The 14,196-nt window shown below is 55.4% G+C and overlaps 1 protein-coding gene across 1 annotated transcript in view; it reads left to right on the top strand.

Annotated features, from left to right (window-relative positions):
• Positions 1 to 9,559: 9,559 nt before the first annotated feature.
• Positions 9,560 to 14,196, top strand: part of ABCA3 (ATP binding cassette subfamily A member 3) — a 32,637-nt gene continuing 28,000 nt past the window's right edge. The window contains exon 1 of the mRNA XM_048320796.1: positions 9,560 to 9,620. The gene's annotated coding sequence lies outside the window, so the exon portion shown is untranslated. The remainder of the gene's footprint in view (positions 9,621 to 14,196) is intronic.

Below are 14,196 nucleotides of genomic sequence, written 5' to 3'. Positions count from 1 at the left end.
AACGGGACCCCCGGGCTGTGAGGGGACATCGGGATCTGAAGGGAACATAGGGGCTTCTGAGTGAGCACCAGGGCTTCTGAGTGAGCACCGGGGCTGTGAGGGAATACCGGGGCTGTGAGGGGACATCGGCGCTCTGATGGGACGCCGGGGCTATGAGGGCGCATGGGGCCTCCGAGGGGGCACCGGGGCTCGCGGTCTCTCCGGGGTCACAGGAGGTCACAGGAGGTCAGGCTGCTCCGGGGGCCAGCGCAGCCTCGGGATCCCCTCAGGCCGTGCCCCCGGCGCTGCCTTCTGGGGCCAAGTGTTTTCGCATAAAAGACACCAGAAAATTACTCAGAAAGGACCTTGGGACTGCAGAACAGGCGCTCACAAGTTAATGAGCGCAGGAGTTAATTTGTGGCACAGGGCTGTGTATTCAGTGTATGCACCTGTGTATCCCATCCCTTGCGTACATTCTACACCTCAAGCAGGCACCGTTTCCTTAAAAGAGGTGTAGGTGGACTGAAGCCTTTCCCATCAGGTGGGCTGAAGCCAGGGTTTGCCTGGGGAAGGTGCCCAGCAAGGGGTAGCAGAGGCAGGCGAGGTGGGGGCAGTAGGGACCTGGTTCTTGTCCCACAGAACACCTCACATGTAAAGATGTTTTTCAAAGCCCATCTCAGTGAGCCATGGAACACCAGCCACTGTGTGCGAGAAAGGAGCAAAGCGGATCTGGAAGGCAACTGCTCATCGTATGAAGAGCTTGAGTGGAGCAGCTGCTCCTACCAAAGCTTAGCGTGAAGCAGGAGTGAGCTTAGTGTGCCAATGGTGGAAGGTGGAGCAGTGGTGGAATGCAGCAGGAAATAACACCTGAGGTATGAACCCCCTGACTGAGCCCACCGTGGGGCTCCAGGGCTTGGAAGAAGTGTCTCCACACAGGATGTGCTGCACAGACCTCATTGTGCCACGGGCTGGTTGCCCCTTCTCAATCACTGCAGGTGCTAGGGCGTGTTCCTAACATTCACTAAGCACACAAAACGTCCCAGCAAAGCCAGAACTCTGCCAAATGACTCTTGGCATGTGTTCGAATCGATTTCTGCAGCCTGTTGCTGGGATTTTTTTGAAGCACCTGGACACTGTCAGGAACGACAGGGCAGGCTGGAGGGATTCTTCCTTTCCTGCCCACCATGGCCATCAGGATACTGCACTCCACAATCACTCTGTTATTTCCCCTGGCATTGCAGGCAGCAGCAGGACACTGAATTGCCTCACCTCCACTGCCACCCCCCTGCACAACCACTTCAGTTCCAGCTCTTCCCACATCCCATGCAGGTACAGCCTCAATTCCTTTGTTAACCAAAGCATCCCCTCAGAATTTTGACAGAAAAGAAGTGGCCCTTTATCAGATTTGTTTGGATTTCCCTTAACAGGCTGGTGGGTGGTGTTCTGGGTCAGTGATTGAATCTCAGACCCAGACCTGCAGGGGCTCTGAATTGTTTATTCAAAGGAATGAACTGGTTTTATACACTTTTCTAAGGCACAGTATTTCTTTATATGGTGTGACCTATCCCGTGTTGCCACATCAGCAGCACACTTTCTCAGTGTCCCTCTGTGGGATGATCACTCACTGTTCACCCGTCCATCGTCCATCAGCTCCCGGCAGGCTCCTCTCTATAGGGGTCTGCCATGTGACACCTCCTCCCCCCAGGGTCCGGTGGAGACAAGCTTCTCTGTCCCCCCATGTGCTCCTTTGTGCTGCCATGTGCCTCTGCAGGCAGGTTTTACAGCTCACAACCAAATTCTACTTTATAATTCCCCATATTTTGTCTTCCCCTGATTCCTGAATCAAAATCATTGTCCCCAAGCCCTCCGCAGTGACCAGTGGCTCAGCTGGGAATGCCTTGGTTCAGCAGATTTATAAAGTCTTCCAATTACCATTTTATTTTTTTTTAACTTCCTTAAGATGTTAATTCTTGATCATAGCTCTATAATTTTGTCGGTGGTTGCCTGGGGAACAGTGATCACAACCTGATTACATTCAATTTGGGGAGAGAAGAATCCGTTCAGTAAACAGAAATACAGGGTGCTTTAAAAAGTCAGACGCCATAAAGACAAGAAAAACTGAGAAAACACAGTGATAGGGAAAGGTAGACAGAAAATAGCGAGAAAAGGCAATTCTTTAAGATTTATTTCAAGAGTCACCAAGCCAGAATCAGAGAACAAAAACCTCCATCCTTCTTCAGTGCTGTATTGAAAGTAATGATTAGCAATAAAAAAGAAACCCATAATAAATAGATGAAAAGGGAAATAATTAACAAACTTCTCCATTTCATAACTGGTAATTTGCATCAGCAGGGCAAGCTGGGTGCCTGCAGTCACTCCATAGGGGATTGTGTCTGCAGCATTGCACTTTTGCCTGGTCTCAGCAGGAATTTGCTCCCCCTTTCCTACCTCTGGCATTGAAAACCAGTCTGGATTTTGGGCTGCAGAGGGCTCTGGCTCCTGGAGAGCCTCTAGAGAGCAGGACAGAGCAGATCTTGAGGTCAAACTTTGGTTTTTTGAACCTTTCAGCTCTCAAGTCCTCGGGTGAGGTGCCAAGGCCTCACCACCCTCAGGGAAGGATTTACCTCTGGATGATTCCTTGTCCCACTGCCCACACACCTCCCCCACTGTCCATCATTTAAAACCCTTCCCACAGTTTCATTTCAAGGGCTTGCACCCCACTTTTGTTTTCCTTTAGCCAGAGCTCATCTCTCCTGGAGATGCTCCCTCTATCCCCCAAGTTTCTCTGGTTTATCTGTAAGCTGAAATCCAACCCCCATAGGCAGCAACCTGCCTGCCCTCGCTGAGCAGCACCAGTGCCTGCCCTGCTCCAGCTTCCTCTAAAGCAGTGGGTTAGGTAAATTTTTAACCTCCCTTGCTCTCGAAGAGGGAAAAGTATGAATTTTTAGGAGAAGACCTGTCTTCCTGTGGCCTTTGTGTGTTGAGGATGGTCTGACAGAATCACAGAATATCCTGAGTTGGAAGGGACCCACAAGGATCATTGAGTCCCACTCCAAGTCTGTGCTGTTGTGCCCTCTGGGAAAGTGCAGACAGCTGGGATGGCAACAGAAAGATCCCTATCTCCCCCCTGCAGGAGTTTTCTTGGTGCCAGCTCAGTTATGTCTCCCTTATCTCACCCTTGGCTTCCCAGCACACTGCCAGCAGCCCAAACATGTGACTTACCAGATTTAGGTGCTGGCAGAGATCTTTGAGCTTGACAGAATGCCCAAAGCTGCCGGTTCTTCAACCTCTTAATGAAATGAGGCTGTTCCTTTTCATTTACACACCGCTTGGATCCTGAAGTGATGGCTCTTGAGAAGCCATGCTAGAGTCCTGGGAGAGGCCTTGGAACCCTTTCAGCTCCAAATTGCCAGGTCCAATCCAGCAGCTGTAAGAGGTCCTGGCTGTTGGCACACCCGTGGGAAGTGGCCCTGGGGACACCAGCTGCCTCTCTGGGCTGAGGGGACAACCAGGCTGCCTTTGGGCAGTGCAGGCAGAGCCTGCCCATGTGTCCCAGGCCATGCTGCCTCCCCAGCTCCCACCACAGCGGGAGGCTCACCCAGGCACAGAGGAGCAATGGTAGCTGAAGTTCCCAGCCACGTCTCCTCCAAGGTCTGTCAAGGGCACGGAGCTCTGTAACCCCCAGCAGAGACATAGGGACAGAGCAGGGACACTCTGGGGACACTTTGCTGGAGGTTGGTGTGGGCAGAGACTGTGCCAGCTCCCTCCAGAGCAGTGCCAGGGAAATCACACTTGAGGAGAGCAGGGATTGGGAAGAGCAGCAGGTATTCTGGAAAGCTTCTTCACATGTCATCCTTCCTGGCCCATGGAGATTTTCCTGTGTCTGAGCACTGCGAGGGGAGTCTGTTCCACTGTGCATCTCCCCAGCACTTAAAGGGCAAAGTGATACACCAGGAGACTCCAACGTGGCAGCCAAGATTGGGGGCCTGCGAGCTGGCATGCCTTGGGGTGAAAGGGAAGAGGGAATCCACCCTGGGGAAAAGAAGCCCAAGAGATCTGGTCCTTGGCAAGTCTGGGGGGAACAAGAGAAGTTGTTGGATCCACTCACCCACTTTAATCGGAACCACCATCCTGGCATTTTACTCCTGGACAATTGTTGGGCTTTTGATGGGATACCCTTCCTTCCTGGACCAGGGTAAGAGAGCAGAGGAGGCTGCTGTTCTGCTGAGTTCTTTATTTCATAGTCTCACAGCTTTCTTGAAGGCAGAGTTCAAGGGGGTTACATGATAAGGCCAAGCAGCAACAGCAAACAGCAGGCAGAAAACAGCTTCTTCTTCTAGCTCTAGTTTCTCTATAAGTTTTTTCTTACAGAAGTATGGATTGTATTTGTTAATTGACCAATAAGATTAACACACGATTCTAGTTTTTCTTTTCTTAACCTATCCTGGTCTAATTCTAACAGTTGTAAATCTTACACAAGTGTACATAGGTATTACACAGATTTGCAGTTTCAGCTGATACAGTTTCTATCAGCTCTTATTGTTTATGTGAACACTCTAAAAAATGTGAACAGTACAGTTCTATCTATGTTTTGTCTAAAGTAAAGAAATTCTGTGAAAAGGCAACACTGCTGTAGTAAAAACTGTGTTTTAAGGTCTCTGCTACATCTTTTTAATGTTTAAGGCACTTAGCATATATTTCTACTAAAAGTTAAATATCTATATTTCTATTTCACTTTGGTGTGACTTCACGTATCTCAACTGGTCCAAAGGTTTTAATTCAACCCCTGTGCTTTGGCTTCCCTCTGGGCCTGAGTCCAGAGGAGCTTTCACTCCAACAGGCAATAACAGTCTAGGGTAAAAAATGCCAGTCCCAGGGCAGCACCATGCAGCACTGCAGCAAGTTAAGGATGGGAAGAAATGAGGACAAGATGGAAAATGCTCTCAGCAGAAGTCGGTGTGTCTGTCCCTTCCCACGGCTCACGGGATGTGATGTCCAGGGAAGCCCTCGCTGCATGTCCCTGGGCCACTGGCTGCTCTGGAGGAAGGTGCCACTGGGCATCATGGGGTGTGTGCCCTGCTCATGCTCCTTCCTCCATCGCAGGGAGCAGCAAGAGGCTGGGATGGAGGGCAAGGAGCAATGCAGACGTGGTTGCACAAGGACAGCAGTAGTGAATCCCAGACAAAATCCTTGCCTGGATAGGGTCCAGGGTGCCAGGGCTGTGGGGAGAGCAGAGGAACTGAAGGAGGAATTACTTAGCCAAATTCCTTTTCCAAATGTCTGCATTTGGCTGCCAGCTGAGAGATGAGGAGCCAGAGCACCCTTTGCCAGGCCCACGCTGGCATGGCTGCCCTGGGGACTCACCGGCACACCTCCCTCACAGTGCCCCTGCCAACCTGTCCTGCATTCTGGGTGTTGTTTGGATGGGCAAGGGGAGGTCCTTGATGTCCTTGATGGACAGAGATAAGATGGTTTCCTGAGCCAGCCAGCACCTTTAAAACAGGTTAAACCCTGCAACCATGTATGGGGTGAGCAGGGCTGGGGTTTCTGAACCCAGGTGATCTGAAGCAGTCCAGATGGACATCCCTACTGCTGCTGACAGGATGGCCCCTGTGGCTGCCCCGTGGGAATAACCCCATGGGAGATGGGAGTGACAACAGCCAACAAGGAAAGGTGGTGGAGAACAGCTTGAGCCATGATCTCAGGGACACAGATGCCAGCAGCAGGAGCAGGGTTGGCAAGTTTGGCACAGGGGCTGCTTCTTCCTTCCAGGGGCTGATGTGAGAGCTCAGAGAGGGACATGCCCCAGGCAAGTGCTTCCCCACTGCCTGATCCCCACTGCTTGATTCCTCACTGCCTGATCCTGCCTTTTTCTGGGTTTCTCCCATGTTCCTGCTGAGTCTCCTGCACACTCCCAGCCTTGGGTGTGAGCTGAGTCACTGCGATGCCACTGCACCTCATTGCAACATCTCCTGTCTTCTTAGGAGCCATGAGGAGCCTGCAAATACTTTCTTTGGCAAGATTTTTGTTTTGATCTAATGGCTCAGCTTCCTTCAAAGGCAGGCACGGAGAGGCACTGCGTGAGGCAACAGGGAAGGTCACAGGGAGAATTGAGGCAGCTGTAATTGGGGAGGATCAAACCCAGGCTTGAGCAGGGGTGTGGACAGGTGGCTCAGCCCAGGCTGACGAGGCTCCAGCGTGTCACCGCAGGCAATGACTGTCCCAGATCCTCCCCAGGCCCATAGTTACCTGTGACTACTCAGCTGGCTGCTGTCATCACCTGAGACACGGCCAGGGGCCCTGTGATGACGCAGATGCTGGGTAAGACCACACCATTGCCAAGGCGGCCACCGCAGGGTGCCATGCAGAAGGGTGACACACGATGGAGGAAGGCAAAACAAGGAGAGGACGAGCCCTCAGCCAGGCCATGCTTGGAGGGAACACACGTGCCATCCCTATGCCTGGCCAACCTGCATTATCCACATCTCAAAACACTCGTGTGGCTCTGCTGAGGGACAACAACTCTGAGCCAGGCAGCTCCTTCCTGCCTCCAAGCACTGTAACGAGCTTTGCTGCATGCTGCTAAGGATGCGAGCGTGAGCAGGGAAGCTTTGCTGTGGTCTGGTGGCTGCTCAGTCACCCATGGCAGGCAGCTTCAGTTCCTCTGGTGTTTGTGGAACCAGGTGGGGGAGGGCAGGAACACAGCTCCCAGCTGCAGCTCTGAATATGGGCAGTGGATCTGGGCCTCTCCCAGTGCAGCCCAGTGGGAGATGGGATCTGGGCACAGGCTAGACACAACTTCGACTGCAAGCACCCCATCCGGGGCCAGACCCACAGCTGTGACTCGCTCCAGGTGCCCCGGGGAGCCAGAGCTCAGCTTTGGCCATCGCCAGGATCAAAGGCACCAAGGTGGAGAGCGGGGTCTCCCAGCTCAGGGGGTCCCGGCAGTGCAGTCACGAGTGCCACTCTCTGTTTGTACAGGCCTCATTTTAACACCAATGCTGCTGATTCCTGCTCCCATACCCAGACACCTTCACCCTTGCCCTTGTTCTCAGTTCATTTCCTCCTCTCCCACGGCCAGCCAGGATCCAGCAAGCAGCTACAAACCCCCAAGATCAGAGAACCAAAGCATTCACACTCAAAGCCATCAGTGTGGCATTCAGCTACACGGAGATCCCAAAAAATTATAGAATCATAGAATTATAGAACCATTTAGGTTGAAAAAGCTCTCTAAGGTCAAATCCAGCTGTTTCTCCAGCACTGCCAAGCACTCCAGCACTCCACCACTAAATCATGTCTCCAAGTGCCACATCTACATGATTTTTGAACACTTCCAGGAACTCCACACTTCTCTCAGCAGCTTGTTCTGATGCCTGAATTCCTTCTCTTTATCATAAGGAAAAGAGCAGTGGGTGGGGGGTGGCCTACGCTCCTGCCTCTCATGGCCTGGGGCAGGCTGGATTCACTGGGGCAGCCCAAATCCCCCCCAGCACTCACAGCACCAGACAGCTGCCCGAGGGGTACCCCGTGCCCCTTGCTCAGTAGAGCTGCCTCGAGCCATGGCTGTCCTTGTCCCCATTGCAGTCCCACCTCCCCACCCTTCTCTTCCTCCTCCCTCTCCCACACTGTGCTAACTTTCCCCACTTTGGTGTTCCCAGCACCAGCAGCACCTTCTCCTGCCAACTTGGCAGCCAGTGGGCAGGGCAGGCAGGGCAGGCAGCCAGCAGCAACTGTGACCCCACTCCACCGTCGGCACTTTCATCCTTATCTGGAACGTTCCACCTGACCCCTGGAGTGGCCCGGGAGTGCCGCATTCCCACGCACAGGAGCTGGCACCTGCTTCCAAAAACCGGGGCACCAGGGCAGGGCCCGGTGTGGAGTGCTGCTATCCAGGAGCAGGGTGGACAGACAGATGGACATGGCAGCACTGACCCTGCACCCGGAACCACCACGGCCACTCACAGCCGCAGCCCCGCACAGTGTGTGTGAGCCCTGTCACGTACACACACGGCCCCTTGCACACGCACAGACCCCTACACACACACTGACGCTTGCACACACGCGGGTGTCCAAGTGGGCACGTGTGAATGTGTGTGTCCCACACCTGGCACACGTGCAGTGCCCAGCGCATGCACACACAGCTGTGCAACGCCCAGGTGTGCACTCACACACACACACACCTGGCACACGTGCAGTGCCCAGTGCATGCACACACAGCTGTGCAACGTCCAGGTGTGCACTCACACACACACACACCTGGCACACGTGCAGTGCCCAGCGCATGCACGCACAGCTGTGCAACGTCCAGGTGTGCACTCACACACACACACACCTGGCACACGTGCAGTGCCCAGCGCATGCACACACAGCTGTGCAACGCCCTGTGCACACACACACACACCTGGCACACGTGCAGTGCCCAGCGCATGCACACACAGCTGTGCAACGCCCTGTGCACACACACACACACCTGGCACACGTGCAGTGCCCAGCGCATGCACACACAGCTGTGCAACGCCCTGTGCACACACACACACACCTGGCACACGTGCAGTGCCCAGCGCATGCACGCACAGCTGTGCAACGTCCAGGTGTGCACTCACACACCAGTGCACGGAATGCCCGAGGGGGTGTGTGCGCCCACAGAGAATGCACAGCCAGAGGGATGTGTACACACACCTCGCAGACATGTTCACAGTAATACACACATCTCATGCACACACAGGATCACACACACACGGGCACACACACAGTGACACACATACATATGAACACAAACACACACACAAACAGATGTGTACACACATGTACACACACAGACGTACACACACAGACACAGAGATGTGTACACACACAGAGATGTGTACACATACACACACAAACACACACGTACACACATACGCACACACAGATGTACACACACACATGCACACACACAGATGTACACACAGACACATGTACACACACGTACACACACACACACAGATGTACACACACACACACAGACACAGAGATGTGCACACACACACACACACAAGATGTACACACACACGTACACACACAGATGTACACACATGTACACACACACAGAGATGTACACACACACACACAGATGTACACACACACACACAGATGTACACACACACACACACAGAGACACACACACACACACACACAGAGATGTACACACATATACACAGAGATGTACACACACACACACACCGATGTATGTATATACACACACGTACACACACGTACACACACACACACACACACACACACAGAGATGTGTGTACACACACACACACACACACACACACTCACAGATGTACACACACACGCAGAGATGTGTACACACACACACACACACACACACACACACACACACACACAGATGTACACACACACACAGAGATGTGTATACACACACACACACACACACACACACACACACACACACACACACACACACACACACACACACACACAGATGTACACACACACACATTTTCTCACCCTCTCACGGTCCCGCCCCGGTCCCGCCCCTCCCGGCGCGTGCGCGGTGCGGGCGGTCCCGCGGCGGGCGCGGGCGGGGCCGGACGGAGCCGGAGCCGCAGCCGCAGCCGGAGCCGCCCGGCCCGGTGAGTGAGCGGAGGGGAATGGGCGCTGGAACCGCCACCAGTACCGGGGGGAGATGGGCGCCGGAGGGTGCTGGGCACCGGGGGGTGATGGCAGCAGGAGTGGGGGGCTCGGGCGGGGCGGGGGATGCGCGGGGCCGCGGCCTCTCGGCCGGTCGGCGGGGCGGCCCCGCCCGGAGCTGCGGCAGCGCCGGGGCCTTTGGCCGGCTCCTCCCGCTGCCGCCTCCGCGCTCCGGCGCGGCTCGGGGTCGATGCCGGCCGTGGCTCCTGCGCGGGCCCCGTCCCCCGTAGGCTGCGGGGTGCGGCGGGATGGAGGCGCGGGATGGAGGCGGCGCCGCGCGGGCTCCGCCGGCGATGCTCGGCCGCGCTCCGGCAGCCGCGGGGGCTGCGCCTGGCTGGGACCCGCCGGCATTCCCGGGGAGCTCGGCCATCCCTCCCTGCCGGGGAACGGACACGGGGCTGCGGGGACCGAGGGGGCGCCTGCCGGCTCCGCTGCGCCCCAGGGCCCTGGCTCGTTATGAGAAGGTCTCTTATGCCAGGACAGACCTTGAGGGGCTGGAGCGTGTCCAGGGAAGGGAACGGAGCTGGGGAAGGGGCCGGAGCGCAAGTCTAATGAGGAGTAGCTGAGGGAGCTGGGGGGGTTCAGTCAGGAGAAAAGGAGGCTCAGAAGGGACCTTCTCACTCCACAACTCCCTGACAGGAGGGTGCAGCCAGGTGGGGGTCGGGCTCTGCCTCCTGGGAACAAGCGATGGGACACGAGAAAACAGTTTAAGGTTGTGCCAGGGCAGGTTTAGGTTGAATATTGGGGAAATTTCTTCATGGAAAGCATGATCAGACACTGGAACAGGCTGCCTAGGACAGTGGTGGAGTCCCCATCCCTGGAAGTGTTCAAAACCAAGTAGAAGCAGAAGGGATCCCCCTGTCCTCTGCTCACAGCTGTCTGGGTGTCCTGTCCTGTCCAGCCACTGGGCAAGTGCAGGGCAGGAGCAGGGTTGTACAAGGGTCCATGAGAAACCCATGTGTTGGGCTCCAGACTTTGTTATTTTGCTAAATCCACGAGGCCAGTGAATTTGCAGTTTATTGTTTTATGGGCAAGCGCAAACTCGCTGGGCAAACCAGTGATGTTGTTTTTCAGGCAAAGGGGTTGACCAGCTCTTGCAGCAGCTTTGTCCCCCCTCTCCTGCTGCTGCTCCAGCACAAAGGCTGTTACAGACACAACCATGGAGCCCATCAGGCTCCCTGTGCCCATTGACCCACTCCCACTGCAGGGCAGCAGCTGTGCACAAGCCAACCCCGCATTCTGCAGACAGGATCCAGCCCCAGCTCTATTTGTGTTTACTTCTTTATTTCAAAGCTGAAGTTCCTGTCTGGGTCAAACCCAGACTCACGTATCTGTTGGGCACTGGGTGTTGGGTTTGTAGAGGGCTGCGAGGTCGCTGGTCCCTGCAGCACCCAGCACCCCACCAGCCTTGCAGCCTCTTAGAAAGTTTTACTGCTGTTTGCACAACCAAGGTGAGGTTTTTATGGTCTGGCTGTATCGTGACTCCCAGATGTCTGTGAACACTGAGAGGGTGAAAACACCCCAGTAGTGATTGCTGTGTGTCACTGAACACTCCTGGCCGGTCTGGTGGCTGCTGGCCCTGGTTGCTCTTTGCAGGACCCGGGACCTTCTGCATGTGCTCGTGTCAGAAATCACTCGCTCTTCCTGAAAACAGCGGCCATAAAAAGTCCTTGCCCTGCTATGGCTGCTTGTGCTTTTAATTTCCAACACAGACACTGTGGAGAGCAGAGAGGAATTTCCTGCTCCAGTTACAGCATGGAAAGTACCCAGGGACTGACAGCCCTCGCTAGGTATGTGATGCCACCACCCCAGGAACCGCGTGCTCCTCAGCACAGCCGTGGAGGTGCAGGCACCTGGCAGCTCGTCTTATAGGGGTGACACGGTGTCTGTGCCAACCGGCAGGGAGAAACGCTGGGTTTATATTAAAAAAGGCAACGTCTGCCATTTCCAGGGCTGGTTTCTATGGGAACGGGACATCAGAAGAGCAGAAATGCGGTGTGTGCTCTAAAATAACTGCCAGCACCCGGGAGCACGTGGCCTTTGCTCGGCTCGCTCAGCCCTTTCCTCTGAGGCGGCGGCCGGGCACAGCCACCTCCCGGCAGCAAGGCAGTGTGGAAGTGGGTCAGGAGGTGGGATGCTGTGGCTTTGATCCCTGACGATCCTCAGCCTGTCCTCATCTAAATCCACCAGCAGAACAGCTCCGGTCCAGGCTGGCAGCTGGTGCTGCCACGTTATCAGCACAGCTTGGCACTGCAACAGGGGCTGGTGGGGACCAGGTGGTGAGGACCAGTCTTGTGTTCACCCATGCAGGCTGTGGGCAGGCAGGAGTGTCTCCTCCCTCGATGACCTCCCTGAGCATGGCCAGGGTGAGTCCACACTCATGTATTCAGGAGACCCTTCCTCCTGCTGTGGGCAGGTGCAGAGAGCAGGGTATTTCCAGTGAGGAGGAGAGGAACTGGGTTGTTCTCGCAGAAGCTGGTGGTGGTCACCTCTCTCTTCCCCCAGATCTTTGGCCCTGCCTCTTGGTGGGAAATTCAGTCTTGTCTTGTAGTGCTTGAGGTCAGGCAGGAGCATCTCTGGCGAGGACAACCCAGTGTGCTGCCCGTGTCCTCCTGAGAGGCACCTTGGTGCCTCCGAGGTCATCATCAACTGGTGGCACTCAACCCTCCCTTCCTGCCACACGTGGGCCCAGACATGGACCCTGGGCCCTGCCTGAGCTGCCTCTGGTCATGGGCATCTCGGGGCTGATCCAGGCAGCACCTCCCAAAACAGGTTTCTCTTTTGGGTTGGAAAAAAAAAATCATTTTTGTGGATGCCAGAGCCTGGAAGACCGTTCTTGCTCTCAAATTCAGTAAGAGCCTTTGCAACAGAGCTTCTTCCTCCTCTCATCCTCCAGCAAGCAAAAGGTCCAGAATGGGTTTTCTTGGAACACTTAAAAACTTGGAAAGCATTTACTGGCAATAACGGAGTTTTCTGTCTTTGCACAGTGTTTGTGTTACCCAAGAGCTGCTTGACATTTTCCCAGCAGCAGCCGTAAGACCTGCGGGGGTGGTTGGGGGGGCAGCTTGAGTTTGAGGGTGCGGCGGGGCGAGCAGGATTTGGGATCTCTGCGAGGGCAGCAGCCTGCTCCTGCCTGACCTGCAGCATTCGTCCTCTTAAAAGTGAGCCACAGCTTGGATTCCCTTGGTTTGCTCCGGATTCCTTCAAGGGGGTGCATGACAAAGTTTCTGCTCAGTGGCAGGGGGACTTATTTGGGGGTGTTTCAGGTGCTGCTGTGTGGGGTATGTGTGTGTGGGTCTGGGGGACCTGCTAAGGGATCCTGTGGACCAGAGGTCAGCTGGAGACATGGCACTTTGTGAGGCGCTTGAAGGTTCCTTTGCCAAGTCTCCCTTGCTATTCCTTTCCTGCTTGCTGTGAGCGGGGGTTCTGGTGGACTTTTTGGGGCTGAAGTGTAAGATCTCTTCTGCTTTCTCCTGCCTGGAGAAAGATCCTTGAACACAGATGTCCCTACTGTTGTAGGAATCTGTCTTCTGTGCATGGAGTGGCAAAGAGAAGGCGGGTTTTTCGTGCTCTGAGAACACGTCTGGGTTTAGCATTGGGGCTGGGAAGGTGCTTGCAAAGCCAGGAGAAGGCTTTTGGTTTAGGGTTGGGGCTGGGAAGGTGTGTGCCAGGGCAGGAGAAGGCTCCTGGGTTTCGGGTTGAGGCTGGGAGGGTGTTTGCCAGGGCAGGAGAAGGCTCCTGCAGAGGTCAAGGAGCTGGTGGCAGAGAGCAGGTGAGGCAGGCGGGTGTTGCTGTGCCTGCAGCCCTGCGTGGGTCTCAGCTGCTCCTGCTGCAGCTCTGTTGCCACCGGAGCTGTGCTCACTGTGTGCGTTCACTGGCACCGGCCTGGGAGCCAAGGTCGGGCAGGCTGGGTCAGCACCCTCCCCTCCTCTTACTGTGGCACCCTGAAACCCCTGCTGAGGTTGCTGGGTGCCAGGTGCGTCCAAGGAGCCGATACCATCCCAACCAGGGCTGGAGAATGTGCTGTGGAGCATTTGCCAGGGCGTTGCTCGTGGGTCGTGTGCCCATCCGTGTCCCTGGGCAGCTTTCAGTGCTGCCAGGCTTCGGAGCATGGTTCGGAGCTGACCCCAGCAGCTGCCCGCTGTGATCCTGTCGGGATGTGCCGTGCTCAGAGGCTGGCACTGCTCGGTGGGGGCTGCCCAGAGTCCGGCAGTGCGGGCAGGAGGCTTTGCTCGTACCAGGGCTGCCCCTTCCTTCTCTGTGCCGCACTGCAAGCCCAAAATCCCGGCCCTGATGTCTCCTGATGGGACAGCAGTGCTCTGTCAGGAAATGCCACTGCAAATGGAGACACAAACAACTTGAAGGGATGGCGGATGCTTCCCGAGAGGGGGAGGAGGCGGCGGGGGATCGTCCTCAAGCGCACGGACCTTCTCTTGTGCTTCCCTACCCTTTTCTGATGCTCGCCTCTCCGAGGGAGAGTTTCTGCTGGGAAAGCACCGGCAGTGTTGCAGAACCAAC

This window comes from Corvus hawaiiensis, chromosome 16 (genome assembly GCF_020740725.1).
Source record: "Corvus hawaiiensis isolate bCorHaw1 chromosome 16, bCorHaw1.pri.cur, whole genome shotgun sequence".
NCBI lineage: Eukaryota > Metazoa > Chordata > Aves > Passeriformes > Corvidae > Corvus > Corvus hawaiiensis.
Note: the sequence above shows the minus strand (reverse complement) of the source record. Positions and strands in the feature narration are given on the sequence as shown.